This window comes from Chanodichthys erythropterus, chromosome 12 (assembly GCF_024489055.1).
Source record: "Chanodichthys erythropterus isolate Z2021 chromosome 12, ASM2448905v1, whole genome shotgun sequence".
NCBI classification, from domain to species: Eukaryota; Metazoa; Chordata; class Actinopteri; order Cypriniformes; family Xenocyprididae; genus Chanodichthys; species Chanodichthys erythropterus.
In genome coordinates this window covers 19858723-19886508 of record NC_090232.1, presented here as the reverse complement: position 1 = coordinate 19886508, position 27786 = coordinate 19858723, and the positions used below count along the sequence as shown (strand labels likewise).

The 27786-nt window shown below is 49.0% G+C and overlaps 27 non-coding genes across 27 annotated transcripts; 13 read left to right on the top strand and 14 right to left on the bottom strand.

Annotated features, from left to right (window-relative positions):
* Positions 1-207: 207 nt before the first annotated feature.
* Positions 208-280, bottom strand: trnar-ccg (transfer RNA arginine (anticodon CCG)). Its single transcript has one exon. It is a non-coding gene; the product is annotated as a tRNA-Arg (tRNA).
* Positions 281-1606: 1326 nt separating this feature from the next.
* trnap-cgg (transfer RNA proline (anticodon CGG)) lies at positions 1607-1678 on the top strand. Its single transcript has one exon. It is a non-coding gene; the product is annotated as a tRNA-Pro (tRNA).
* Positions 1679-2033: 355 nt separating this feature from the next.
* Positions 2034-2106, bottom strand: trnar-ccg (transfer RNA arginine (anticodon CCG)). The gene has a single exon. It is a non-coding gene; the product is annotated as a tRNA-Arg (tRNA).
* Positions 2107-3429: 1323 nt separating this feature from the next.
* On the top strand, positions 3430-3501 carry trnap-cgg (transfer RNA proline (anticodon CGG)). The gene has a single exon. It is a non-coding gene; the product is annotated as a tRNA-Pro (tRNA).
* Positions 3502-3856: 355 nt separating this feature from the next.
* On the bottom strand, positions 3857-3929 carry trnar-ccg (transfer RNA arginine (anticodon CCG)). The gene has a single exon. It is a non-coding gene; the product is annotated as a tRNA-Arg (tRNA).
* Positions 3930-5255: 1326 nt separating this feature from the next.
* Positions 5256-5327, top strand: trnap-cgg (transfer RNA proline (anticodon CGG)). Its single transcript has one exon. It is a non-coding gene; the product is annotated as a tRNA-Pro (tRNA).
* A 355-nt stretch (positions 5328-5682) lies between these two features.
* Positions 5683-5755, bottom strand: trnar-ccg (transfer RNA arginine (anticodon CCG)). Its single transcript has one exon. It is a non-coding gene; the product is annotated as a tRNA-Arg (tRNA).
* Positions 5756-7081: 1326 nt separating this feature from the next.
* On the top strand, positions 7082-7153 carry trnap-cgg (transfer RNA proline (anticodon CGG)). The gene has a single exon. It is a non-coding gene; the product is annotated as a tRNA-Pro (tRNA).
* A 355-nt stretch (positions 7154-7508) lies between these two features.
* Positions 7509-7581, bottom strand: trnar-ccg (transfer RNA arginine (anticodon CCG)). Its single transcript has one exon. It is a non-coding gene; the product is annotated as a tRNA-Arg (tRNA).
* A 1323-nt stretch (positions 7582-8904) lies between these two features.
* trnap-cgg (transfer RNA proline (anticodon CGG)) lies at positions 8905-8976 on the top strand. Its single transcript has one exon. It is a non-coding gene; the product is annotated as a tRNA-Pro (tRNA).
* A 2064-nt stretch (positions 8977-11040) lies between these two features.
* Positions 11041-11113, bottom strand: trnar-ccg (transfer RNA arginine (anticodon CCG)). Its single transcript has one exon. It is a non-coding gene; the product is annotated as a tRNA-Arg (tRNA).
* Positions 11114-12436: 1323 nt separating this feature from the next.
* On the top strand, positions 12437-12508 carry trnap-cgg (transfer RNA proline (anticodon CGG)). The gene has a single exon. It is a non-coding gene; the product is annotated as a tRNA-Pro (tRNA).
* Positions 12509-12863: 355 nt separating this feature from the next.
* Positions 12864-12936, bottom strand: trnar-ccg (transfer RNA arginine (anticodon CCG)). Its single transcript has one exon. It is a non-coding gene; the product is annotated as a tRNA-Arg (tRNA).
* Positions 12937-14259: 1323 nt separating this feature from the next.
* Positions 14260-14331, top strand: trnap-cgg (transfer RNA proline (anticodon CGG)). Its single transcript has one exon. It is a non-coding gene; the product is annotated as a tRNA-Pro (tRNA).
* A 355-nt stretch (positions 14332-14686) lies between these two features.
* trnar-ccg (transfer RNA arginine (anticodon CCG)) lies at positions 14687-14759 on the bottom strand. The gene has a single exon. It is a non-coding gene; the product is annotated as a tRNA-Arg (tRNA).
* Positions 14760-16085: 1326 nt separating this feature from the next.
* Positions 16086-16157, top strand: trnap-cgg (transfer RNA proline (anticodon CGG)). The gene has a single exon. It is a non-coding gene; the product is annotated as a tRNA-Pro (tRNA).
* A 355-nt stretch (positions 16158-16512) lies between these two features.
* trnar-ccg (transfer RNA arginine (anticodon CCG)) lies at positions 16513-16585 on the bottom strand. Its single transcript has one exon. It is a non-coding gene; the product is annotated as a tRNA-Arg (tRNA).
* A 1323-nt stretch (positions 16586-17908) lies between these two features.
* On the top strand, positions 17909-17980 carry trnap-cgg (transfer RNA proline (anticodon CGG)). Its single transcript has one exon. It is a non-coding gene; the product is annotated as a tRNA-Pro (tRNA).
* Positions 17981-18335: 355 nt separating this feature from the next.
* On the bottom strand, positions 18336-18408 carry trnar-ccg (transfer RNA arginine (anticodon CCG)). Its single transcript has one exon. It is a non-coding gene; the product is annotated as a tRNA-Arg (tRNA).
* Positions 18409-20578: 2170 nt separating this feature from the next.
* On the top strand, positions 20579-20650 carry trnap-cgg (transfer RNA proline (anticodon CGG)). The gene has a single exon. It is a non-coding gene; the product is annotated as a tRNA-Pro (tRNA).
* Positions 20651-21005: 355 nt separating this feature from the next.
* Positions 21006-21078, bottom strand: trnar-ccg (transfer RNA arginine (anticodon CCG)). The gene has a single exon. It is a non-coding gene; the product is annotated as a tRNA-Arg (tRNA).
* Positions 21079-22417: 1339 nt separating this feature from the next.
* On the top strand, positions 22418-22489 carry trnap-cgg (transfer RNA proline (anticodon CGG)). The gene has a single exon. It is a non-coding gene; the product is annotated as a tRNA-Pro (tRNA).
* Positions 22490-22844: 355 nt separating this feature from the next.
* On the bottom strand, positions 22845-22917 carry trnar-ccg (transfer RNA arginine (anticodon CCG)). The gene has a single exon. It is a non-coding gene; the product is annotated as a tRNA-Arg (tRNA).
* Positions 22918-24243: 1326 nt separating this feature from the next.
* Positions 24244-24315, top strand: trnap-cgg (transfer RNA proline (anticodon CGG)). The gene has a single exon. It is a non-coding gene; the product is annotated as a tRNA-Pro (tRNA).
* A 355-nt stretch (positions 24316-24670) lies between these two features.
* On the bottom strand, positions 24671-24743 carry trnar-ccg (transfer RNA arginine (anticodon CCG)). Its single transcript has one exon. It is a non-coding gene; the product is annotated as a tRNA-Arg (tRNA).
* Positions 24744-26069: 1326 nt separating this feature from the next.
* Positions 26070-26141, top strand: trnap-cgg (transfer RNA proline (anticodon CGG)). Its single transcript has one exon. It is a non-coding gene; the product is annotated as a tRNA-Pro (tRNA).
* Positions 26142-26496: 355 nt separating this feature from the next.
* trnar-ccg (transfer RNA arginine (anticodon CCG)) lies at positions 26497-26569 on the bottom strand. The gene has a single exon. It is a non-coding gene; the product is annotated as a tRNA-Arg (tRNA).
* Between the last annotated feature and the right edge of the window lie 1217 nt (positions 26570-27786).

Sequence of the window (27786 nt, the reverse complement as noted above, 5' to 3'; positions counted from 1 at the left end):
GTGTAATTTCAGCCTGAAAGGGCACATGCACAGGCGGGCCAGATTGATTCACTGACAGTCTGGTGCTCGCAAAAGCTGCCACAGCTATCAGAAGTTTGTCAGTTCTGTGCTAATTCAGGTCTTGCGGTCATCAAGGCTATAGCGTTGCTCTGAACAAATCATCCCGGAATTTCTCGCACAGCCAACTTAAAGGTAGCCCATCAAAGACGACCCAGGTGGGACTTGAACCCACAATCCCCAGCTCCGGAGGCTGATGCCTTATCCATTAGGCCACTGGGCCTTGTCTGGCGAGCTTGGCCTTTGATCTGTAGCATGGCTTCAAGGAGTTTCTGCCACTCAAACATCTACACTTTAGTATCTTGATGCCAGGTCACGTCCTGTCACTGAGGAGAGCTTCACTGAATTTGTGGCGCCCTCACGAAAGATCTTCCATCGACAAGGCTCGTTGGTCTAGGGGTATGATTCTCGCTTTGGGTGCGAGAGGTCCCGGGTTCAAATCCCGGACGAGCCCAGCGGTTTCAGAGTGAGCGGCAGGGGCAGCTGTTTGTCCTGGTTTTGAAATCCTTACTGCTGCCTGTGATCACCTGTTCTACTACATAGCCGAGATTCAGCCAGATGACAAGCCTCATTTCCTCGGACAGACCATGCTCAGAGCGGCAGCCCGCCCACAAACGCTTTCTATTAGAACTAGTGCCTGCCCGTTCTGTTCAAGTTCAAGGGTTTTCTGGCACTTTTTCCGATTGCTGCTTTTCTTTATCAACTACTTGACATCAGGCCATTTACTGCAACCCACGTGGTACTTGACGTCACGTTCTCGGGCATCAGAGGCTGATGCTTCGGCCAAATCGAACTTTCTGCAGGTCTGTAGATGCCGCTGTGGGATTCAAACCATTCTATATCGCTCTTCATTGAATTAACGTGGCTCTTTTGCAGAAACGCTAAGCACATATATACTTGTCGTTCTATGGAGTTTCTTTGAACAAATGGTCATTGACTTTTCGCAGCATCAGCTTGGAGCTAGCTCATCAAGCACGCCCTAGGTGGGAGGCTGATGCCTCATGGTTTCATAGTCAAGCCTTCGACATTTTGTGGAATTCTCTTTTAAATCAATCTTTCATGACACTTTCCCATCTGTTATGTGTGTCATCCTCTCTGCTTTCGTACGCGGAGCCTTCATAGTAGCGCAAAAGTAAGATGCGGCCTTTACCCATTAGGCCACTGGGCCTCCAGCACGCAGCGCTTTGTTTAATATCAGCGTGGAAGGGCACGTGCACAAGGCTCGTTGGTCTAGGGGTATGATTCTCGCTTTGGGTGCGAGAGGTCCCGGGTTCAAATCCCGGACGAGCCCAGCGATTTCAGAGCGAGCGGCAGGGGCAGCTGTTTGTCCTGGTTTTGAAATCCTTACTGCTGCCTGTGTTCATCTAAACTATGACATAGCCGAGATTCAGCCAGATGACAAGCGTCATTTCCTCGGACAGACCCTACTCAGAGGGGCAGCCCGCCAACAAACGCATTCTATTAGAACTAGCGCCTGCGCTTTTCTTTTAGCGGCCAGCATTCTATGACTCTACAAGTGTACACATGTAGCCTAAGCATTCAGCGGTCAGGCTCGTTGGTCTAGGGGTATGATTCTCGCTTCGGGTGCGAGAGGTCCCGGGTTCAAATCCCGGACGAGCCCTCTCGCCTTTAGTATGAGTGCCAGGGTTTTCTTGCACTTTTTTCGATTGCTGCTTTTCTTTATCAACCACTTCATACCAGGCCATTTACTGCAACCCACGTGGTACTTGACGTCACGTTCTCCAGCGTCCTCTTGCACACAGTGCTTTGTGTAATTTCAGCCTGAAAGGGCACATGCACAGGCGGGCCAGATTGATTCACTGACAGTCTGGTGCTCGCAAAAGCTGCCACAGCTATCAGAAGTTTGTCAGTTCTGTGCTAATTCTGGTCTTGCGGTCATCAAGGCTATAGCGTTGCTCTGAACAAATCATCCCGGAATTTCTCGCACAGCCAACTTAAAGGTAGCCCATCAAAGACGACCCAGGTGGGACTTGAACCCACAATCCCCAGCTCCGGAGGCTGATGCCTTATCCATTAGGCCACTGGGCCTTGTCTGGCGAGCTTGGCCTTTGATCTGTAGGATGGCTTCAAGGAGTTTCTGCCACTCAAACATCTACACTTTAGTATCTTGATGCCAGTTCACGTCCTGTCACTGAGGAGAGCTTCACTGAATTTGTGGCGCCCTCACGAAAGATCTTCCATCGACAAGGCTCGTTGGTCTAGGGGTATGATTCTCGCTTTGGGTGCGAGAGGTCCCGGGTTCAAATCCCGGACGAGCCCAGCGGTTTCAGAGTGAGCGGCAGGGGCAGCTGTTTGTCCTGGTTTTGAAATCCTTACTGCTGCCTGTGATCACCTGTTCTACTACATAGCCGAGATTCAGCCAGATGACATGCCTCATTTCCTCGGACAGACCATGCTCAGAGCGGCAGCCCGCCCACAAACGCTTTCTATTAGAACTAGTGCCTGCCCGTTCTGTTCAAGTTCAAGGGTTTTCTGGCACTTTTTCCGATTGCTGCTTTTCTTTATCAACTACTTGACATCAGGCCATTTACTGCAACCCACGTGGTACTTGACGTCACGTTCTCGGGCATCAGAGGCTGATGCTTCGGCCAAATCGAACTTTCTGCAGGTCTGTAGATGCCGCTGTGGGATTCAAACCATTCTATATCGCTCTTCATTGAATTAACGTGGCTCTTTTGCAGAAACGCTAAGCACATATATACTTGTTCTATGGAGTTTCTTTGAACAAATGGTCATTGACTTTTTGCAGCATCAGCTTGGAGCTAGCTCATCAAGCACGCCCTAGGTGGGAGGCTGATGCCTCATGGTTTCATAGTCAAGCCTTCGACATTTTGTGGAATTCTCTTTTAAATCAATCTTTCATGACACTTTCCCATCTGTTATGTGTGTCATCCTCTCTGCTTTCGTACGCGGAGCCTTCATAGTAGCGCAAAAGTAAGATGCGGCCTTTACCCATTAGGCCACTGGGCCTCCAGCACGCAGCGCTTTGTTTAATATCAGCGTGGAAGGGCACGTGCACAAGGCTCGTTGGTCTAGGGGTATGATTCTCGCTTTGGGTGCGAGAGGTCCCGGGTTCAAATCCCGGACGAGCCCAGCGATTTCAGAGCGAGCGGCAGGGGCAGCTGTTTGTCCTGGTTTTGAAATCCTTACTGCTGCCTGTGTTCATCTAAACTATGACATAGCCGAGATTCAGCCAGATGACAAGCGTCATTTCCTCGGACAGACCCTACTCAGAGGGGCAGCCCGCCAACAAACGCATTCTATTAGAACTAGCGCCTGCGCTTTTCTTTTAGCGGCCAGCATTCTATGACTCTACAAGTGTACACATGTAGCCTAAGCATTCAGCGGTCAGGCTCGTTGGTCTAGGGGTATGATTCTCGCTTCGGGTGCGAGAGGTCCCGGGTTCAAATCCCGGACGAGCCCTCTCGCCTTTAGTATGAGTGCCGGGGTTTTCTTGCACTTTTTTCGATTGCTGCTTTTCTTTATCAACCACTTCATACCAGGCCATTTACTGCAACCCACGTGGTACTTGACGTCACGTTCTCCAGCGTCCTCTTGCACACAGTGCTTTGTGTAATTTCAGCCTGAAAGGGCACATGCACAGGCGGGCCAGATTGATTCACTGACAGTCTGGTGCTCGCAAAAGCTGCCACAGCTATCAGAAGTTTGTCAGTTCTGTGCTAATTCAGGTCTTGCGGTCATCAAGGCTATAGCGTTGCTCTGAACAAATCATCCCGGAATTTCTCGCACAGCCAACTTAAAGGTAGCCCATCAAAGACGACCCAGGTGGGACTTGAACCCACAATCCCCAGCTCCGGAGGCTGATGCCTTATCCATTAGGCCACTGGGCCTTGTCTGGCGAGCTTGGCCTTTGATCTGTAGCATGGCTTCAAGGAGTTTCTGCCACTCAAACATCTACACTTTAGTATCTTGATGCCAGGTCACGTCCTGTCACTGAGGAGAGCTTCACTGAATTTGTGGCGCCCTCACGAAAGATCTTCCATCGACAAGGCTCGTTGGTCTAGGGGTATGATTCTCGCTTTGGGTGCGAGAGGTCCCGGGTTCAAATCCCGGACGAGCCCAGCGGTTTCAGAGTGAGCGGCAGGGGCAGCTGTTTGTCCTGGTTTTGAAATCCTTACTGCTGCCTGTGATCACCTGTTCTACTACATAGCCGAGATTCAGCCAGATGACATGCCTCATTTCCTCGGACAGACCATGCTCAGAGCGGCAGCCCGCCCACAAACGCTTTCTATTAGAACTAGTGCCTGCCCGTTCTGTTCAAGTTCAAGGGTTTTCTGGCACTTTTTCCGATTGCTGCTTTTCTTTATCAACTACTTGACATCAGGCCATTTACTGCAACCCACGTGGTACTTGACGTCACGTTCTCGGGCATCAGAGGCTGATGCTTCGGCCAAATCGAACTTTCTGCAGGTCTGTAGATGCCGCTGTGGGATTCAAACCATTCTATATCGCTCTTCATTGAATTAACGTGGCTCTTTTGCAGAAACGCTAAGCACATATATACTTGTCGTTCTATGGAGTTTCTTTGAACAAATGGTCATTGACTTTTCGCAGCATCAGCTTGGAGCTAGCTCATCAAGCACGCCCTAGGTGGGAGGCTGATGCCTCATGGTTTCATAGTCAAGCCTTCGACATTTTGTGGAATTCTCTTTTAAATCAATCTTTCATGACACTTTCCCATCTGTTATGTGTGTCATCCTCTCTGCTTTCGTACGCGGAGCCTTCATAGTAGCGCAAAAGTAAGATGCGGCCTTTACCCATTAGGCCACTGGGCCTCCAGCACGCAGCGCTTTGTTTAATATCAGCGTGGAAGGGCACGTGCACAAGGCTCGTTGGTCTAGGGGTATGATTCTCGCTTTGGGTGCGAGAGGTCCCGGGTTCAAATCCCGGACGAGCCCAGCGTTTTCAGAGCGAGCGGCAGGGGCAGCTGTTTGTCCTGGTTTTGAAATCCTTACTGCTGCCTGTGTTCATCTAAACTATGACATAGCCGAGATTCAGCCAGATGACAAGCGTCATTTCCTCGGACAGACCCTACTCAGAGGGGCAGCCCGCCAACAAACGCATTCTATTAGAACTAGCGCCTGCGCTTTTCTTTTAGCGGCCAGCATTCTATGACTCTACAAGTGTACACATGTAGCCTAAGCATTCAGCGGTCAGGCTCGTTGGTCTAGGGGTATGATTCTTGCTTCGGGTGCGAGAGGTCCCGGGTTCAAATCCCGGACGAGCCCTCTCGCCTTTAGTATGAGTGCCGGGGTTTTCTTGCACTTTTTTCGATTGCTGCTTTTCTTTATCAACCACTTCATACCAGGCCATTTACTGCAACCCACGTGGTACTTGACGTCACGTTCTCCAGCGTCCTCTTGCACACAGTGCTTTGTGTAATTTCAGCCTGAAAGGGCACATGCACAGGCGGGCCAGATTGATTCACTGACAGTCTGGTGCTCGCAAAAGCTGCCACAGCTATCAGAAGTTTGTCAGTTCTGTGCTAATTCAGGTCTTGCGGTCATCAAGGCTATAGCGTTGCTCTGAACAAATCATCCCGGAATTTCTCGCACAGCCAACTTAAAGGTAGCCCATCAAAGACGACCCAGGTGGGACTTGAACCCACAATCCCCAGCTCCGGAGGCTGATGCCTTATCCATTAGGCCACTGGGCCTTGTCTGGCGAGCTTGGCCTTTGATCTGTAGCATGGCTTCAAGGAGTTTCTGCCACTCAAACATCTACACTTTAGTATCTTGATGCCAGGTCACGTCCTGTCACTGAGGAGAGCTTCACTGAATTTGTGGCGCCCTCACGAAAGATCTTCCATCGACAAGGCTCGTTGGTCTAGGGGTATGATTCTCGCTTTGGGTGCGAGAGGTCCCGGGTTCAAATCCCGGACGAGCCCAGCGGTTTCAGAGTGAGCGGCAGGGGCAGCTGTTTGTCCTGGTTTTGAAATCCTTACTGCTGCCTGTGATCACCTGTTCTACTACATAGCCGAGATTCAGCCAGATGACATGCCTCATTTCCTCGGACAGACCATGCTCAGAGCGGCAGCCCGCCCACAAACGCTTTCTATTAGAACTAGTGCCTGCCCGTTCTGTTCAAGTTCAAGGGTTTTCTGGCACTTTTTCCGATTGCTGCTTTTCTTTATCAACTACTTGACATCAGGCCATTTACTGCAACCCACGTGGTACTTGACGTCACGTTCTCGGGCATCAGAGGCTGATGCTTCGGCCAAATCGAACTTTCTGCAGGTCTGTAGATGCCGCTGTGGGATTCAAACCATTCTATATCGCTCTTCATTGAATTAACGTGGCTCTTTTGCAGAAACGCTAAGCACATATATACTTGTCGTTCTATGGAGTTTCTTTGAACAAATGGTCATTGACTTTTCGCAGCATCAGCTTGGAGCTAGCTCATCAAGCACGCCCTAGGTGGGAGGCTGATGCCTCATGGTTTCATAGTCAAGCCTTCGACATTTTGTGGAATTCTCTTTTAAATCAATCTTTCATGACACTTTCCCATCTGTTATGTGTGTCATCCTCTCTGCTTTCGTACGCGGAGCCTTCATAGTAGCGCAAAAGTAAGATGCGGCCTTTACCCATTAGGCCACTGGGCCTCCAGCACGCAGCGCTTTGTTTAATATCAGCGTGGAAGGGCACGTGCACAAGGCTCGTTGGTCTAGGGGTATGATTCTCGCTTTGGGTGCGAGAGGTCCCGGGTTCAAATCCCGGACGAGCCCAGCGTTTTCAGAGCGAGCGGCAGGGGCAGCTGTTTGTCCTGGTTTTGAAATCCTTACTGCTGCCTGTGTTCATCTAAACTATGACATAGCCGAGATTCAGCCAGATGACAAGCGTCATTTCCTCGGACAGACCCTACTCAGAGGGGCAGCCCGCCAACAAACGCATTCTATTAGAACTAGCGCCTGCGCCTTTCTTTTAGCGGCCAGCATTCTATGACTCTACAAGTGTAGACATGTAGCCTAAGCATTCAGCGGTCAGGCTCGTTGGTCTAGGGGTATGATTCTCGCTTCGGGTGCGAGAGGTCCCGGGTTCAAATCCCGGACGAGCCCTCTCGCCTTTAGTATGAGTGCCGGGGTTTTCTTGCACTTTTTTCGATTGCTGCTTTTCTTTATCAACCACTTCATACCAGGCCATTTACTGCAACCCACGTGGTACTTGACGTCACGTTCTCCAGCGTCCTCTTGCACACAGTGCTTTGTGTAATTTCAGCCTGAAAGGGCACATGCACAGGCGGGCCAGATTGATTCACTGACAGTCTGGTGATCGCAAAAGCTGCCACAGCTATCAGAAGTTTGTCAGTTCTGTGCTAATTCTGGTCTTGCGGTCATCAAGGCTATAGCGTTGCTCTGAACAAATCATCCCGGAATTTCTCGCACAGCCAACTTAAAGGTAGCCCATCAAAGACGACCCAGGTGGGACTTGAACCCACAATCCCCAGCTCCGGAGGCTGATGCCTTATCCATTAGGCCACTGGGCCTTGTCTGGCGAGCTTGGCCTTTGATCTGTAGGATGGCTTCAAGGAGTTTCTGCCACTCAAACATCTACACTTTAGTATCTTGATGCCAGTTCACGTCCTGTCACTGAGGAGAGCTTCACTGAATTTGTGGCGCCCTCACGAAAGATCTTCCATCGACAAGGCTCGTTGGTCTAGGGGTATGATTCTCGCTTTGGGTGCGAGAGGTCCCGGGTTCAAATCCCGGACGAGCCCAGCGGTTTCAGAGTGAGCGGCAGGGGCAGCTGTTTGTCCTGGTTTTGAAATCCTTACTGCTGCCTGTGATCACCTGTTCTACTACATAGCCGAGATTCAGCCAGATGACATGCCTCATTTCCTCGGACAGACCATGCTCAGAGCGGCAGCCCGCCCACAAACGCTTTCTATTAGAACTAGTGCCTGCCCGTTCTGTTCAAGTTCAAGGGTTTTCTGGCACTTTTTCCGATTGCTGCTTTTCTTTATCAACTACTTGACATCAGGCCATTTACTGCAACCCACGTGGTACTTGACGTCACGTTCTCGGGCATCAGAGGCTGATGCTTCGGCCAAATCGAACTTTCTGCAGGTCTGTAGATGCCGCTGTGGGATTCAAACCATTCTATATCGCTCTTCATTGAATTAACGTGGCTCTTTTGCAGAAACGCTAAGCACATATATACTTGTTCTATGGAGTTTCTTTGAACAAATGGTCATTGACTTTTTGCAGCATCAGCTTGGAGCTAGCTCATCAAGCACGCCCTAGGTGGGAGGCTGATGCCTCATGGTTTCATAGTCAAGCCTTCGACATTTTGTGGAATTCTCTTTTAAATCAATCTTTCATGACACTTTCCCATCTGTTATGTGTGTCATCCTCTCTGCTTTCGTACGCGGAGCCTTCATAGTAGCGCAAAAGTAAGATGCGGCCTTTACCCATTAGGCCACTGGGCCTCCAGCACGCAGCGCTTTGTTTAATATCAGCGTGGAAGGGCACGTGCACAAGGCTCGTTGGTCTAGGGGTATGATTCTCGCTTTGGGTGCGAGAGGTCCCGGGTTCAAATCCCGGACGAGCCCAGCGATTTCAGAGCGAGCGGCAGGGGCAGCTGTTTGTCCTGGTTTTGAAATCCTTACTGCTGCCTGTGTTCATCTAAACTATGACATAGCCGAGATTCAGCCAGATGACAAGCGTCATTTCCTCGGACAGACCCTACTCAGAGGGGCAGCCCGCCAACAAACGCATTCTATTAGAACTAGCGCCTGCGCTTTTCTTTTAGCGGCCAGCATTCTATGACTCTACAAGTGTACACATGTAGCCTAAGCATTCAGCGGTCAGGCTCGTTGGTCTAGGGGTATGATTCTCGCTTCGGGTGCGAGAGGTCCCGGGTTCAAATCCCGGACGAGCCCTCTCGCCTTTAGTATGAGTGCCGGGGTTTTCTTGCACTTTTTTCGATTGCTGCTTTTCTTTATCAACCACTTCATACCAGGCCATTTACTGCAACCCACGTGGTACTTGACGTCACGTTCTCCAGCGTCCTCTTGCACACAGTGCTTTGTGTAATTTCAGCCTGAAAGGGCACATGCACAGGCGGGCCAGGGCTGGGTTTCCCAATAACGATGTATCTTACCTCTTAAGAGCGCTTTCTAAGTGCGAGGTTACGAACGCTCGCTGCAATTCCACGTGCGTTTCCCAAAAATGCCCTTAACATGAACGCGCGAGAACGCGCTCTACGTGCTACTTAAGAGTCGCTGTCCGTTTCTCAAGTGCTGAATATTACCTTATAAAATCGTATCCTTTAACGTTTAACCTAATAATCGTCACCTGATGTGGTTTAAAATAAATAAATAAATAAAGATACCTTTCAAAAAGATTAAATTAATGTTCTTCTGGAGGAGGTAGAGCTAAACAAAGATGTAATTTTCAGACGATTTCTTTAAGCTATATATATATATATATATATATATATATATATATATATATATATATATATATATATATATATATATATATGTGAAGACTTCAGATGCAAAAGCCTATAAGTGCCGTCTGAAATGTTCTTCTAAAATTATCATTTTTATCAAGCTTGTATGTTTAGGTTCAGTAATTTCACTTTAATGGCAATTAATAGGTCATTTTCTTTTCCATTAATGTGAAATAACTGAACATAAACATAGGCCTACAAGCTTGATAAAACTGTTCATTTTATAAGAAAATTTCAGATGGCACTTAGAGGCTTTTGCATCTGAAGTCTTCATATATATACACACACACAGTCAAACCACAATTTATTCACACACCTTGAACATTTCATTCATTATTACAGATTATTCACTATAGTTTTTTTTTTTTTTTAATGGTAGTAAAATATGACAAGATCTCAAATAACACTTTAGCAAAACATGGTCAGGTCAAAGTGTCTGAATAATTTTTGGTTCCAAATTTGTATCAATTTTACTGTATGAAGAATTTTTGGGCATAATATGTCACAGTTTAATTTATTTTGTCATTCTCACTTACATAAATTAACTATAGTGTCTATATTTTACTTAAATTAATTATAGTTTATATATATATATATATATATATATATATATATATATATATATATATATATATATATATATATATATATATATATATGTATATATATGTGTATATGTGTGTGTGTGTGTGAAATCAATCAAACTGTGATTCAGTGTTTTTGAAGTTAATATCTAAACTTGTTTATGTTTTAAAATTTAGTTTATAGTTGAAAAAAGTCAGTCACTTCAGAAACATTTGGAAGAACTCCTATAGTATTTCATAGAGCTTTAGGCCATGGGTGGTAGGCCTATATAAAGCCTATATAAAGGGTATATAGGGTGACAGTAGTACAAATTATGTACTTCATCTAGCCAATTTCTACAGGTGTACAGACAATTTTTTTATTGCAGACATGTTTTATCAGCACTATTTATGACATCATGTGTATTTTTATTTTTTTATTTTCTTCCGTTTTCTTTTCATATTAAACAACAAAGAGGATTTAAGAGGAATACAGTCAAAACCTTAGCTATGTTATACACATTGCACTTGAATAAAGGTGTATTCTGCCGGTTGTCCTGTAGGTGACCTCATAACTCTGTCTTCTTACGATGCACTTAGGGCTTAACGATTACTCCTGAGCACTCGTAGATCTACGATCATTTTCAAGTGCAACTTAAGTTACGATGCTTTTGGGAAACAGACCTTAATATTAAGATCACTCGTACGATCGTTTTTACGATCAACTTAGGCTTACGATGCTTTTGGGAAACGCAGCCCAGATTGATTCACTGACAGTCTGGTGATCGCAAAAGCTGCCACAGCTATCAGAAGTTTGTCAGTTCTGTGCTAATTCTGGTCTTGCGGTCATCAAGGCTATAGCGTTGCTCTGAACAAATCATCCCGGAATTTCTCGCACAGCCAACTTAAAGGTAGCCCATCAAAGACGACCCAGGTGGGACTTGAACCCACAATCCCCAGCTCCGGAGGCTGATGCCTTATCCATTAGGCCACTGGGCCTTGTCTGGCGAGCTTGGCCTTTGATCTGTAGGATGGCTTCAAGGAGTTTCTGCCACTCAAACATCTACACTTTAGTATCTTGATGCCAGTTCACGTCCTGTCACTGAGGAGAGCTTCACTGAATTTGTGGCGCCCTCACGAAAGATCTTCCATCGACAAGGCTCGTTGGTCTAGGGGTATGATTCTCGCTTTGGGTGCGAGAGGTCCCGGGTTCAAATCCCGGACGAGCCCAGCGGTTTCAGAGTGAGCGGCAGGGGCAGCTGTTTGTCCTGGTTTTGAAATCCTTACTGCTGCCTGTGATCACCTGTTCTACTACATAGCCGAGATTCAGCCAGATGACATGCCTCATTTCCTCGGACAGACCATGCTCAGAGCGGCAGCCCGCCCACAAACGCTTTCTATTAGAACTAGTGCCTGCCCGTTCTGTTCAAGTTCAAGGGTTTTCTGGCACTTTTTCCGATTGCTGCTTTTCTTTATCAACTACTTGACATCAGGCCATTTACTGCAACCCACGTGGTACTTGACGTCACGTTCTCGGGCATCAGAGGCTGATGCTTCGGCCAAATCGAACTTTCTGCAGGTCTGTAGATGCCGCTGTGGGATTCAAACCATTCTATATCGCTCTTCATTGAATTAACGTGGCTCTTTTGCAGAAACGCTAAGCACATATATACTTGTTCTATGGAGTTTCTTTGAACAAATGGTCATTGACTTTTTGCAGCATCAGCTTGGAGCTAGCTCATCAAGCACGCCCTAGGTGGGAGGCTGATGCCTCATGGTTTCATAGTCAAGCCTTCGACATTTTGTGGAATTCTCTTTTAAATCAATCTTTCATGACACTTTCCCATCTGTTATGTGTGTCATCCTCTCTGCTTTCGTACGCGGAGCCTTCATAGTAGCGCAAAAGTAAGATGCGGCCTTTACCCATTAGGCCACTGGGCCTCCAGCACGCAGCGCTTTGTTTAATATCAGCGTGGAAGGGCACGTGCACAAGGCTCGTTGGTCTAGGGGTATGATTCTCGCTTTGGGTGCGAGAGGTCCCGGGTTCAAATCCCGGACGAGCCCAGCGATTTCAGAGCGAGCGGCAGGGGCAGCTGTTTGTCCTGGTTTTGAAATCCTTACTGCTGCCTGTGTTCATCTAAACTATGACATAGCCGAGATTCAGCCAGATGACAAGCGTCATTTCCTCGGACAGACCCTACTCAGAGGGGCAGCCCGCCAACAAACGCATTCTATTAGAACTAGCGCCTGCGCTTTTCTTTTAGCGGCCAGCATTCTATGACTCTACAAGTGTACACATGTAGCCTAAGCATTCAGCGGTCAGGCTCGTTGGTCTAGGGGTATGATTCTCGCTTCGGGTGCGAGAGGTCCCGGGTTCAAATCCCGGACGAGCCCTCTCGCCTTTAGTATGAGTGCCGGGGTTTTCTTGCACTTTTTTCGATTGCTGCTTTTCTTTATCAACCACTTCATACCAGGCCATTTACTGCAACCCACGTGGTACTTGACGTCACGTTCTCCAGCGTCCTCTTGCACACAGTGCTTTGTGTAATTTCAGCCTGAAAGGGCACATGCACAGGCGGGCCAGATTGATTCACTGACAGTCTGGTGATCGCAAAAGCTGCCACAGCTATCAGAAGTTTGTCAGTTCTGTGCTAATTCTGGTCTTGCGGTCATCAAGGCTATAGCGTTGCTCTGAACAAATCATCCCGGAATTTCTCGCACAGCCAACTTAAAGGTAGCCCATCAAAGACGACCCAGGTGGGACTTGAACCCACAATCCCCAGCTCCGGAGGCTGATGCCTTATCCATTAGGCCACTGGGCCTTGTCTGGCGAGCTTGGCCTTTGATCTGTAGGATGGCTTCAAGGAGTTTCTGCCACTCAAACATCTACACTTTAGTATCTTGATGCCAGTTCACGTCCTGTCACTGAGGAGAGCTTCACTGAATTTGTGGCGCCCTCACGAAAGATCTTCCATCGACAAGGCTCGTTGGTCTAGGGGTATGATTCTCGCTTTGGGTGCGAGAGGTCCCGGGTTCAAATCCCGGACGAGCCCAGCGGTTTCAGAGTGAGCGGCAGGGGCAGCTGTTTGTCCTGGTTTTGAAATCCTTACTGCTGCCTGTGATCACCTGTTCTACTACATAGCCGAGATTCAGCCAGATGACATGCCTCATTTCCTCGGACAGACCATGCTCAGAGCGGCAGCCCGCCCACAAACGCTTTCTATTAGAACTAGTGCCTGCCCGTTCTGTTCAAGTTCAAGGGTTTTCTGGCACTTTTTCCGATTGCTGCTTTTCTTTATCAACTACTTGACATCAGGCCATTTACTGCAACCCACGTGGTACTTGACGTCACGTTCTCGGGCATCAGAGGCTGATGCTTCGGCCAAATCGAACTTTCTGCAGGTCTGTAGATGCCGCTGTGGGATTCAAACCATTCTATATCGCTCTTCATTGAATTAACGTGGCTCTTTTGCAGAAACGCTAAGCACATATATACTTGTTCTATGGAGTTTCTTTGAACAAATGGTCATTGACTTTTTGCAGCATCAGCTTGGAGCTAGCTCATCAAGCACGCCCTAGGTGGGAGGCTGATGCCTCATGGTTTCATAGTCAAGCCTTCGACATTTTGTGGAATTCTCTTTTAAATCAATCTTTCATGACACTTTCCCATCTGTTATGTGTGTCATCCTCTCTGCTTTCGTACGCGGAGCCTTCATAGTAGCGCAAAAGTAAGATGCGGCCTTTACCCATTAGGCCACTGGGCCTCCAGCACGCAGCGCTTTGTTTAATATCAGCGTGGAAGGGCACGTGCACAAGGCTCGTTGGTCTAGGGGTATGATTCTCGCTTTGGGTGCGAGAGGTCCCGGGTTCAAATCCCGGACGAGCCCAGCGATTTCAGAGCGAGCGGCAGGGGCAGCTGTTTGTCCTGGTTTTGAAATCCTTACTGCTGCCTGTGTTCATCTAAACTATGACATAGCCGAGATTCAGCCAGATGACAAGCGTCATTTCCTCGGACAGACCCTACTCAGAGGGGCAGCCCGCCAACAAACGCATTCTATTAGAACTAGCGCCTGCGCTTTTCTTTTAGCGGCCAGCATTCTATGACTCTACAAGTGTACACATGTAGCCTAAGCATTCAGCGGTCAGGCTCGTTGGTCTAGGGGTATGATTCTCGCTTCGGGTGCGAGAGGTCCCGGGTTCAAATCCCGGACGAGCCCTCTCGCCTTTAGTATGAGTGCCGGGGTTTTCTTGCACTTTTTTCGATTGCTGCTTTTCTTTATCAACCACTTCATACCAGGCCATTTACTGCAACCCACGTGGTACTTGACGTCACGTTCTCCAGCGTCCTCTTGCACACAGTGCTTTGTGTAATTTCAGCCTGAAAGGGCACATGCACAGGCGGGCCAGATTGATTCACTGACAGTCTGGTGATCGCAAAAGCTGCCACAGCTATCAGAAGTTTGTCAGTTCTGTGCTAATTCTGGTCTTGCGGTCATCAAGGCTATAGCGTTGCTCTGAACAAATCATCCCGGAATTTCTCGCACAGCCAACTTAAAGGTAGCCCATCAAAGACGACCCAGGTGGGACTTGAACCCACAATCCCCAGCTCCGGAGGCTGATGCCTTATCCATTAGGCCACTGGGCCTTGTCTGGCGAGCTTGGCCTTTGATCTGTAGGATGGCTTCAAGGAGTTTCTGCCACTCAAACATCTACACTTTAGTATCTTGATGCCAGTTCACGTCCTGTCACTGAGGAGAGCTTCACTGAATTTGTGGCGCCCTCACGAAAGATCTTCCATCGACAAGGCTCGTTGGTCTAGGGGTATGATTCTCGCTTTGGGTGCGAGAGGTCCCGGGTTCAAATCCCGGACGAGCCCAGCGGTTTCAGAGTGAGCGGCAGGGGCAGCTGTTTGTCCTGGTTTTGAAATCCTTACTGCTGCCTGTGATCACCTGTTCTACTACATAGCCGAGATTCAGCCAGATGACATGCCTCATTTCCTCGGACAGACCATGCTCAGAGCGGCAGCCCGCCCACAAACGCTTTCTATTAGAACTAGTGCCTGCCCGTTCTGTTCAAGTTCAAGGGTTTTCTGGCACTTTTTCCGATTGCTGCTTTTCTTTATCAACTACTTGACATCAGGCCATTTACTGCAACCCACGTGGTACTTGACGTCACGTTCTCGGGCATCAGAGGCTGATGCTTCGGCCAAATCGAACTTTCTGCAGGTCTGTAGATGCCGCTGTGGGATTCAAACCATTCTATATCGCTCTTCATTGAATTAACGTGGCTCTTTTGCAGAAACGCTAAGCACATATATACTTGTCGTTCTATGGAGTTTCTTTGAACAAATGGTCATTGACTTTTCGCAGCATCAGCTTGGAGCTAGCTCATCAAGCACGCCCTAGGTGGGAGGCTGATGCCTCATGGTTTCATAGTCAAGCCTTCGACATTTTGTGGAATTCTCTTTTAAATCAATCTTTCATGACACTTTCCCATCTGTTATGTGTGTCATCCTCTCTGCTTTCGTACGCGGAGCCTTCATAGTAGCGCAAAAGTAAGATGCGGCCTTTACCCATTAGGCCACTGGGCCTCCAGCACGCAGCGCTTTGTTTAATATCAGCGTGGAAGGGCACGTGCACAAGGCTCGTTGGTCTAGGGGTATGATTCTCGCTTTGGGTGCGAGAGGTCCCGGGTTCAAATCCCGGACGAGCCCAGCGATTTCAGAGCGAGCGGCAGGGGCAGCTGTTTGTCCTGGTTTTGAAATCCTTACTGCTGCCTGTGTTCATCTAAACTATGACATAGCCGAGATTCAGCCAGATGACAAGCGTCATTTCCTCGGACAGACCCTACTCAGAGGGGCAGCCCGCCAACAAACGCATTCTATTAGAACTAGCGCCTGCGCTTTTCTTTTAGCGGCCAGCATTCTATGACTCTACAAGTGTACACATGTAGCCTAAGCATTCAGCGGTCAGGCTCGTTGGTCTAGGGGTATGATTCTCGCTTCGGGTGCGAGAGGTCCCGGGTTCAAATCCCGGACGAGCCCTCTCGCCTTTAGTATGAGTGCCAGGGTTTTCTTGCACTTTTTTCGATTGCTGCTTTTCTTTATCAACCACTTCATACCAGGCCATTTACTGCAACCCACGTGGTACTTGACGTCACGTTCTCCAGCGTCCTCTTGCACACAGTGCTTTGTGTAATTTCAGCCTGAAAGGGCACATGCACAGGCGGGCCAGATTGATTCACTGACAGTCTGGTGCTCGCAAAAGCTGCCACAGCTATCAGAAGTTTGTCAGTTCTGTGCTAATTCTGGTCTTGCGGTCATCAAGGCTATAGCGTTGCTCTGAACAAATCATCCCGGAATTTCTCGCACAGCCAACTTAAAGGTAGCCCATCAAAGACGACCCAGGTGGGACTTGAACCCACAATCCCCAGCTCCGGAGGCTGATGCCTTATCCATTAGGCCACTGGGCCTTGTCTGGCGAGCTTGGCCTTTGATCTGTAGGATGGCTTCAAGGAGTTTCTGCCACTCAAACATCTACACTTTAGTATCTTGATGCCAGTTCACGTCCTGTCACTGAGGAGAGCTTCACTGAATTTGTGGCGCCCTCACGAAAGATCTTCCATCGACAAGGCTCGTTGGTCTAGGGGTATGATTCTCGCTTTGGGTGCGAGAGGTCCCGGGTTCAAATCCCGGACGAGCCCAGCGGTTTCAGAGTGAGCGGCAGGGGCAGCTGTTTGTCCTGGTTTTGAAATCCTTACTGCTGCCTGTGATCACCTGTTCTACTACATAGCCGAGATTCAGCCAGATGACATGCCTCATTTCCTCGGACAGACCATGCTCAGAGCGGCAGCCCGCCCACAAACGCTTTCTATTAGAACTAGTGCCTGCCCGTTCTGTTCAAGTTCAAGGGTTTTCTGGCACTTTTTCCGATTGCTGCTTTTCTTTATCAACTACTTGACATCAGGCCATTTACTGCAACCCACGTGGTACTTGACGTCACGTTCTCGGGCATCAGAGGCTGATGCTTCGGCCAAATCGAACTTTCTGCAGGTCTGTAGATGCCGCTGTGGGATTCAAACCATTCTATATCGCTCTTCATTGAATTAACGTGGCTCTTTTGCAGAAACGCTAAGCACATATATACTTGTTCTATGGAGTTTCTTTGAACAAATGGTCATTGACTTTTTGCAGCATCAGCTTGGAGCTAGCTCATCAAGCACGCCCTAGGTGGGAGGCTGATGCCTCATGGTTTCATAGTCAAGCCTTCGACATTTTGTGGAATTCTCTTTTAAATCAATCTTTCATGACACTTTCCCATCTGTTATGTGTGTCATCCTCTCTGCTTTCGTACGCGGAGCCTTCATAGTAGCGCAAAAGTAAGATGCGGCCTTTACCCATTAGGCCACTGGGCCTCCAGCACGCAGCGCTTTGTTTAATATCAGCGTGGAAGGGCACGTGCACAAGGCTCGTTGGTCTAGGGGTATGATTCTCGCTTTGGGTGCGAGAGGTCCCGGGTTCAAATCCCGGACGAGCCCAGCGTTTTCAGAGCGAGCGGCAGGGGCAGCTGTTTGTCCTGGTTTTGAAATCCTTACTGCTGCCTGTGTTCATCTAAACTATGACATAGCCGAGATTCAGCCAGATGACAAGCGTCATTTCCTCGGACAGACCCTACTCAGAGGGGCAGCCCGCCAACAAACGCATTCTATTAGAACTAGCGCCTGCGCTTTTCTTTTAGCGGCCAGCATTCTATGACTCTACAAGTGTACACATGTAGCCTAAGCATTCAGCGGTCAGGCTCGTTGGTCTAGGGGTATGATTCTCGCTTCGGGTGCGAGAGGTCCCGGGTTCAAATCCCGGACGAGCCCTCTCGCCTTTAGTATGAGTGCCAGGGTTTTCTTGCACTTTTTTCGATTGCTGCTTTTCTTTATCAACCACTTCATACCAGGCCATTTACTGCAACCCACGTGGTACTTGACGTCACGTTCTCCAGCGTCCTCTTGCACACAGTGCTTTGTGTAATTTCAGCCTGAAAGGGCACATGCACAGGCGGGCCAGATTGATTCACTGACAGTCTGGTGCTCGCAAAAGCTGCCACAGCTATCAGAAGTTTGTCAGTTCTGTGCTAATTCTGGTCTTGCGGTCATCAAGGCTATAGCGTTGCTCTGAACAAATCATCCCGGAATTTCTCGCACAGCCAACTTAAAGGTAGCCCATCAAAGACGACCCAGGTGGGACTTGAACCCACAATCCCCAGCTCCGGAGGCTGATGCCTTATCCATTAGGCCACTGGGCCTTGTCTGGCGAGCTTGGCCTTTGATCTGTAGGATGGCTTCAAGGAGTTTCTGCCACTCAAACATCTACACTTTAGTATCTTGATGCCAGTTCACGTCCTGTCACTGAGGAGAGCTTCACTGAATTTGTGGCGCCCTCACGAAAGATCTTCCATCGACAAGGCTCGTTGGTCTAGGGGTATGATTCTCGCTTTGGGTGCGAGAGGTCCCGGGTTCAAATCCCGGACGAGCCCAGCGGTTTCAGAGTGAGCGGCAGGGGCAGCTGTTTGTCCTGGTTTTGAAATCCTTACTGCTGCCTGTGATCACCTGTTCTACTACATAGCCGAGATTCAGCCAGATGACATGCCTCATTTCCTCGGACAGACCATGCTCAGAGCGGCAGCCCGCCCACAAACGCTTTCTATTAGAACTAGTGCCTGCCCGTTCTGTTCAAGTTCAAGGGTTTTCTGGCACTTTTTCCGATTGCTGCTTTTCTTTATCAACTACTTGACATCAGGCCATTTACTGCAACCCACGTGGTACTTGACGTCACGTTCTCGGGCATCAGAGGCTGATGCTTCGGCCAAATCGAACTTTCTGCAGGTCTGTAGATGCCGCTGTGGGATTCAAACCATTCTATATCGCTCTTCATTGAATTAACGTGGCTCTTTTGCAGAAACGCTAAGCACATATATACTTGTTCTATGGAGTTTCTTTGAACAAATGGTCATTGACTTTTTGCAGCATCAGCTTGGAGCTAGCTCATCAAGCACGCCCTAGGTGGGAGGCTGATGCCTCATGGTTTCATAGTCAAGCCTTCGACATTTTGTGGAATTCTCTTTTAAATCAATCTTTCATGACACTTTCCCATCTGTTATGTGTGTCATCCTCTCTGCTTTCGTACGCGGAGCCTTCATAGTAGCGCAAAAGTAAGATGCGGCCTTTACCCATTAGGCCACTGGGCCTCCAGCACGCAGCGCTTTGTTTAATATCAGCGTGGAAGGGCACGTGCACAGGGCACATGCACAAGGCTCGTTGGTCTAGGGGTATGATTCTCGCTTTGGGTGCGAGAGGTCCCGGGTTCAAATCCCGGACGAGCCCAGCGGTTTCAGAGTGAGCGGCAGGGGCAGCTGTTTGTCCTGGTTTTGAAATCCTTACTGCTGCCTGTGATCACCTGTTCTACTACATAGCCGAGATTCAGCCAGATGACATGCCTCATTTCCTCGGACAGACCATGCTCAGAGCGGCAGCCCGCCCACAAACGCTTTCTATTAGAACTAGTGCCTGCCCGTTCTGTTCAAGTTCAAGGGTTTTCTGGCACTTTTTCCGATTGCTGCTTTTCTTTATCAACTACTTGACATCAGGCCATTTACTGCAACCCACGTGGTACTTGACGTCACGTTCTCGGGCATCAGAGGCTGATGCTTCGGCCAAATCGAACTTTCTGCAGGTCTGTAGATGCCGCTGTGGGATTCAAACCATTCTATATCGCTCTTCATTGAATTAACGTGGCTCTTTTGCAGAAACGCTAAGCACATATATACTTGTTCTATGGAGTTTCTTTGAACAAATGGTCATTGACTTTTTGCAGCATCAGCTTGGAGCTAGCTCATCAAGCACGCCCTAGGTGGGAGGCTGATGCCTCATGGTTTCATAGTCAAGCCTTCGACATTTTGTGGAATTCTCTTTTAAATCAATCTTTCATGACACTTTCCCATCTGTTATGTGTGTCATCCTCTCTGCTTTCGTACGCGGAGCCTTCATAGTAGCGCAAAAGTAAGATGCGGCCTTTACCCATTAGGCCACTGGGCCTCCAGCACGCAGCGCTTTGTTTAATATCAGCGTGGAAGGGCACGTGCACAAGGCTCGTTGGTCTAGGGGTATGATTCTCGCTTTGGGTGCGAGAGGTCCCGGGTTCAAATCCCGGACGAGCCCAGCGATTTCAGAGCGAGCGGCAGGGGCAGCTGTTTGTCCTGGTTTTGAAATCCTTACTGCTGCCTGTGTTCATCTAAACTATGACATAGCCGAGATTCAGCCAGATGACAAGCGTCATTTCCTCGGACAGACCCTACTCAGAGGGGCAGCCCGCCAACAAACGCATTCTATTAGAACTAGCGCCTGCGCTTTTCTTTTAGCGGCCAGCATTCTATGACTCTACAAGTGTACACATGTAGCCTAAGCATTCAGCGGTCAGGCTCGTTGGTCTAGGGGTATGATTCTCGCTTCGGGTGCGAGAGGTCCCGGGTTCAAATCCCGGACGAGCCCTCTCGCCTTTAGTATGAGTGCCGGGGTTTTCTTGCACTTTTTTCGATTGCTGCTTTTCTTTATCAACCACTTCATACCAGGCCATTTACTGCAACCCACGTGGTACTTGACGTCACGTTCTCCAGCGTCCTCTTGCACACAGTGCTTTGTGTAATTTCAGCCTGAAAGGGCACATGCACAGGCGGGCCAGATTGATTCACTGACAGTCTGGTGCTCGCAAAAGCTGCCACAGCTATCAGAAGTTTGTCAGTTCTGTGCTAATTCAGGTCTTGCGGTCATCAAGGCTATAGCGTTGCTCTGAACAAATCATCCCGGAATTTCTCGCACAGCCAACTTAAAGGTAGCCCATCAAAGACGACCCAGGTGGGACTTGAACCCACAATCCCCAGCTCCGGAGGCTGATGCCTTATCCATTAGGCCACTGGGCCTTGTCTGGCGAGCTTGGCCTTTGATCTGTAGCATGGCTTCAAGGAGTTTCTGCCACTCAAACATCTACACTTTAGTATCTTGATGCCAGGTCACGTCCTGTCACTGAGGAGAGCTTCACTGAATTTGTGGCGCCCTCACGAAAGATCTTCCATCGACAAGGCTCGTTGGTCTAGGGGTATGATTCTCGCTTTGGGTGCGAGAGGTCCCGGGTTCAAATCCCGGACGAGCCCAGCGGTTTCAGAGTGAGCGGCAGGGGCAGCTGTTTGTCCTGGTTTTGAAATCCTTACTGCTGCCTGTGATCACCTGTTCTACTACATAGCCGAGATTCAGCCAGATGACAAGCCTCATTTCCTCGGACAGACCATGCTCAGAGCGGCAGCCCGCCCACAAACGCTTTCTATTAGAACTAGTGCCTGCCCGTTCTGTTCAAGTTCAAGGGTTTTCTGGCACTTTTTCCGATTGCTGCTTTTCTTTATCAACTACTTGACATCAGGCCATTTACTGCAACCCACGTGGTACTTGACGTCACGTTCTCGGGCATCAGAGGCTGATGCTTCGGCCAAATCGAACTTTCTGCAGGTCTGTAGATGCCGCTGTGGGATTCAAACCATTCTATATCGCTCTTCATTGAATTAACGTGGCTCTTTTGCAGAAACGCTAAGCACATATATACTTGTCGTTCTATGGAGTTTCTTTGAACAAATGGTCATTGACTTTTCGCAGCATCAGCTTGGAGCTAGCTCATCAAGCACGCCCTAGGTGGGAGGCTGATGCCTCATGGTTTCATAGTCAAGCCTTCGACATTTTGTGGAATTCTCTTTTAAATCAATCTTTCATGACACTTTCCCATCTGTTATGTGTGTCATCCTCTCTGCTTTCGTACGCGGAGCCTTCATAGTAGCGCAAAAGTAAGATGCGGCCTTTACCCATTAGGCCACTGGGCCTCCAGCACGCAGCGCTTTGTTTAATATCAGCGTGGAAGGGCACGTGCACAGGGCACGTGCACAAGGCTCGTTGGTCTAGGGGTATGATTCTCGCTTTGGGTGCGAGAGGTCCCGGGTTCAAATCCCGGACGAGCCCAGCGATTTCAGAGCGAGCGGCAGGGGCAGCTGTTTGTCCTGGTTTTGAAATCCTTACTGCTGCCTGTGTTCATCTAAACTATGACATAGCCGAGATTCAGCCAGATGACAAGCGTCATTTCCTCGGACAGACCCTACTCAGAGGGGCAGCCCGCCAACAAACGCATTCTATTAGAACTAGCGCCTGCGCTTTTCTTTTAGCGGCCAGCATTCTATGACTCTACAAGTGTACACATGTAGCCTAAGCATTCAGCGGTCAGGCTCGTTGGTCTAGGGGTATGATTCTCGCTTCGGGTGCGAGAGGTCCCGGGTTCAAATCCCGGACGAGCCCTCTCGCCTTTAGTATGAGTGCCAGGGTTTTCTTGCACTTTTTTCGATTGCTGCTTTTCTTTATCAACCACTTCATACCAGGCCATTTACTGCAACCCACGTGGTACTTGACGTCACGTTCTCCAGCGTCCTCTTGCACACAGTGCTTTGTGTAATTTCAGCCTGAAAGGGCACATGCACAGGCGGGCCAGATTGATTCACTGACAGTCTGGTGCTCGCAAAAGCTGCCACAGCTATCAGAAGTTTGTCAGTTCTGTGCTAATTCTGGTCTTGCGGTCATCAAGGCTATAGCGTTGCTCTGAACAAATCATCCCGGAATTTCTCGCACAGCCAACTTAAAGGTAGCCCATCAAAGACGACCCAGGTGGGACTTGAACCCACAATCCCCAGCTCCGGAGGCTGATGCCTTATCCATTAGGCCACTGGGCCTTGTCTGGCGAGCTTGGCCTTTGATCTGTAGGATGGCTTCAAGGAGTTTCTGCCACTCAAACATCTACACTTTAGTATCTTGATGCCAGTTCACGTCCTGTCACTGAGGAGAGCTTCACTGAATTTGTGGCGCCCTCACGAAAGATCTTCCATCGACAAGGCTCGTTGGTCTAGGGGTATGATTCTCGCTTTGGGTGCGAGAGGTCCCGGGTTCAAATCCCGGACGAGCCCAGCGGTTTCAGAGTGAGCGGCAGGGGCAGCTGTTTGTCCTGGTTTTGAAATCCTTACTGCTGCCTGTGATCACCTGTTCTACTACATAGCCGAGATTCAGCCAGATGACATGCCTCATTTCCTCGGACAGACCATGCTCAGAGCGGCAGCCCGCCCACAAACGCTTTCTATTAGAACTAGTGCCTGCCCGTTCTGTTCAAGTTCAAGGGTTTTCTGGCACTTTTTCCGATTGCTGCTTTTCTTTATCAACTACTTGACATCAGGCCATTTACTGCAACCCACGTGGTACTTGACGTCACGTTCTCGGGCATCAGAGGCTGATGCTTCGGCCAAATCGAACTTTCTGCAGGTCTGTAGATGCCGCTGTGGGATTCAAACCATTCTATATCGCTCTTCATTGAATTAACGTGGCTCTTTTGCAGAAACGCTAAGCACATATATACTTGTCGTTCTATGGAGTTTCTTTGAACAAATGGTCATTGACTTTTCGCAGCATCAGCTTGGAGCTAGCTCATCAAGCACGCCCTAGGTGGGAGGCTGATGCCTCATGGTTTCATAGTCAAGCCTTCGACATTTTGTGGAATTCTCTTTTAAATCAATCTTTCATGACACTTTCCCATCTGTTATGTGTGTCATCCTCTCTGCTTTCGTACGCGGAGCCTTCATAGTAGCGCAAAAGTAAGATGCGGCCTTTACCCATTAGGCCACTGGGCCTCCAGCACGCAGCGCTTTGTTTAATATCAGCGTGGAAGGGCACGTGCACAAGGCTCGTTGGTCTAGGGGTATGATTCTCGCTTTGGGTGCGAGAGGTCCCGGGTTCAAATCCCGGACGAGCCCAGCGATTTCAGAGCGAGCGGCAGGGGCAGCTGTTTGTCCTGGTTTTGAAATCCTTACTGCTGCCTGTGTTCATCTAAACTATGACATAGCCGAGATTCAGCCAGATGACAAGCGTCATTTCCTCGGACAGACCCTACTCAGAGGGGCAGCCCGCCAACAAACGCATTCTATTAGAACTAGCGCCTGCGCTTTTCTTTTAGCGGCCAGCATTCTATGACTCTACAAGTGTACACATGTAGCCTAAGCATTCAGCGGTCAGGCTCGTTGGTCTAGGGGTATGATTCTCGCTTCGGGTGCGAGAGGTCCCGGGTTCAAATCCCGGACGAGCCCTCTCGCCTTTAGTATGAGTGCCGGGGTTTTCTTGCACTTTTTTCGATTGCTGCTTTTCTTTATCAACCACTTCATACCAGGCCATTTACTGCAACCCACGTGGTACTTGACGTCACGTTCTCCAGCGTCCTCTTGCACACAGTGCTTTGTGTAATTTCAGCCTGAAAGGGCACATGCACAGGCGGGCCAGATTGATTCACTGACAGTCTGGTGCTCGCAAAAGCTGCCACAGCTATCAGAAGTTTGTCAGTTCTGTGCTAATTCTGGTCTTGCGGTCATCAAGGCTATAGCGTTGCTCTGAACAAATCATCCCGGAATTTCTCGCACAGCCAACTTAAAGGTAGCCCATCAAAGACGACCCAGGTGGGACTTGAACCCACAATCCCCAGCTCCGGAGGCTGATGCCTTATCCATTAGGCCACTGGGCCTTGTCTGGCGAGCTTGGCCTTTGATCTGTAGGATGGCTTCAAGGAGTTTCTGCCACTCAAACATCTACACTTTAGTATCTTGATGCCAGTTCACGTCCTGTCACTGAGGAGAGCTTCACTGAATTTGTGGCGCCCTCACGAAAGATCTTCCATCGACAAGGCTCGTTGGTCTAGGGGTATGATTCTCGCTTTGGGTGCGAGAGGTCCCGGGTTCAAATCCCGGACGAGCCCAGCGGTTTCAGAGTGAGCGGCAGGGGCAGCTGTTTGTCCTGGTTTTGAAATCCTTACTGCTGCCTGTGATCACCTGTTCTACTACATAGCCGAGATTCAGCCAGATGACATGCCTCATTTCCTCGGACAGACCATGCTCAGAGCGGCAGCCCGCCCACAAACGCTTTCTATTAGAACTAGTGCCTGCCCGTTCTGTTCAAGTTCAAGGGTTTTCTGGCACTTTTTCCGATTGCTGCTTTTCTTTATCAACTACTTGACATCAGGCCATTTACTGCAACCCACGTGGTACTTGACGTCACGTTCTCGGGCATCAGAGGCTGATGCTTCGGCCAAATCGAACTTTCTGCAGGTCTGTAGATGCCGCTGTGGGATTCAAACCATTCTATATCGCTCTTCATTGAATTAACGTGGCTCTTTTGCAGAAACGCTAAGCACATATATACTTGTCGTTCTATGGAGTTTCTTTGAACAAATGGTCATTGACTTTTCGCAGCATCAGCTTGGAGCTAGCTCATCAAGCACGCCCTAGGTGGGAGGCTGATGCCTCATGGTTTCATAGTCAAGCCTTCGACATTTTGTGGAATTCTCTTTTAAATCAATCTTTCATGACACTTTCCCATCTGTTATGTGTGTCATCCTCTCTGCTTTCGTACGCGGAGCCTTCATAGTAGCGCAAAAGTAAGATGCGGCCTTTACCCATTAGGCCACTGGGCCTCCAGCACGCAGCGCTTTGTTTAATATCAGCGTGGAAGGGCACGTGCACAAGGCTCGTTGGTCTAGGGGTATGATTCTCGCTTTGGGTGCGAGAGGTCCCGGGTTCAAATCCCGGACGAGCCCAGCGATTTCAGAGCGAGCGGCAGGGGCAGCTGTTTGTCCTGGTTTTGAAATCCTTACTGCTGCCTGTGTTCATCTAAACTATGACATAGCCGAGATTCAGCCAGATGACAAGCGTCATTTCCTCGGACAGACCCTACTCAGAGGGGCAGCCCGCCAACAAACGCATTCTATTAGAACTAGCGCCTGCGCTTTTCTTTTAGCGGCCAGCATTCTATGACTCTACAAGTGTACACATGTAGCCTAAGCATTCAGCGGTCAGGCTCGTTGGTCTAGGGGTATGATTCTCGCTTCGGGTGCGAGAGGTCCCGGGTTCAAATCCCGGACGAGCCCTCTCGCCTTTAGTATGAGTGCCAGGGTTTTCTTGCACTTTTTTCGATTGCTGCTTTTCTTTATCAACCACTTCATACCAGGCCATTTACTGCAACCCACGTGGTACTTGACGTCACGTTCTCCAGCGTCCTCTTGCACACAGTGCTTTGTGTAATTTCAGCCTGAAAGGGCACATGCACAGGCGGGCCAGATTGATTCACTGACAGTCTGGTGCTCGCAAAAGCTGCCACAGCTATCAGAAGTTTGTCAGTTCTGTGCTAATTCTGGTCTTGCGGTCATCAAGGCTATAGCGTTGCTCTGAACAAATCATCCCGGAATTTCTCGCACAGCCAACTTAAAGGTAGCCCATCAAAGACGACCCAGGTGGGACTTGAACCCACAATCCCCAGCTCCGGAGGCTGATGCCTTATCCATTAGGCCACTGGGCCTTGTCTGGCGAGCTTGGCCTTTGATCTGTAGGATGGCTTCAAGGAGTTTCTGCCACTCAAACATCTACACTTTAGTATCTTGATGCCAGTTCACGTCCTGTCACTGAGGAGAGCTTCACTGAATTTGTGGCGCCCTCACGAAAGATCTTCCATCGACAAGGCTCGTTGGTCTAGGGGTATGATTCTCGCTTTGGGTGCGAGAGGTCCCGGGTTCAAATCCCGGACGAGCCCAGCGGTTTCAGAGTGAGCGGCAGGGGCAGCTGTTTGTCCTGGTTTTGAAATCCTTACTGCTGCCTGTGATCACCTGTTCTACTACATAGCCGAGATTCAGCCAGATGACATGCCTCATTTCCTCGGACAGACCATGCTCAGAGCGGCAGCCCGCCCACAAACGCTTTCTATTAGAACTAGTGCCTGCCCGTTCTGTTCAAGTTCAAGGGTTTTCTGGCACTTTTTCCGATTGCTGCTTTTCTTTATCAACTACTTGACATCAGGCCATTTACTGCAACCCACGTGGTACTTGACGTCACGTTCTCGGGCATCAGAGGCTGATGCTTCGGCCAAATCGAACTTTCTGCAGGTCTGTAGATGCCGCTGTGGGATTCAAACCATTCTATATCGCTCTTCATTGAATTAACGTGGCTCTTTTGCAGAAACGCTAAGCACATATATACTTGTCGTTCTATGGAGTTTCTTTGAACAAATGGTCATTGACTTTTTGCAGCATCAGCTTGGAGCTAGCTCATCAAGCACGCCCTAGGTGGGAGGCTGATGCCTCATGGTTTCATAGTCAAGCCTTCGACATTTTGTGGAATTCTCTTTTAAATCAATCTTTCATGACACTTTCCCATCTGTTATGTGTGTCATCCTCTCTGCTTTCGTACGCGGAGCCTTCATAGTAGCGCAAAAGTAAGATGCGGCCTTTACCCATTAGGCCACTGGGCCTCCAGCACGCAGCGCTTTGTTTAATATCAGCGTGGAAGGGCACGTGCACAAGGCTCGTTGGTCTAGGGGTATGATTCTCGCTTTGGGTGCGAGAGGTCCCGGGTTCAAATCCCGGACGAGCCCAGCGATTTCAGAGCGAGCGGCAGGGGCAGCTGTTTGTCCTGGTTTTGAAATCCTTACTGCTGCCTGTGTTCATCTAAACTATGACATAGCCGAGATTCAGCCAGATGACAAGCGTCATTTCCTCGGACAGACCCTACTCAGAGGGGCAG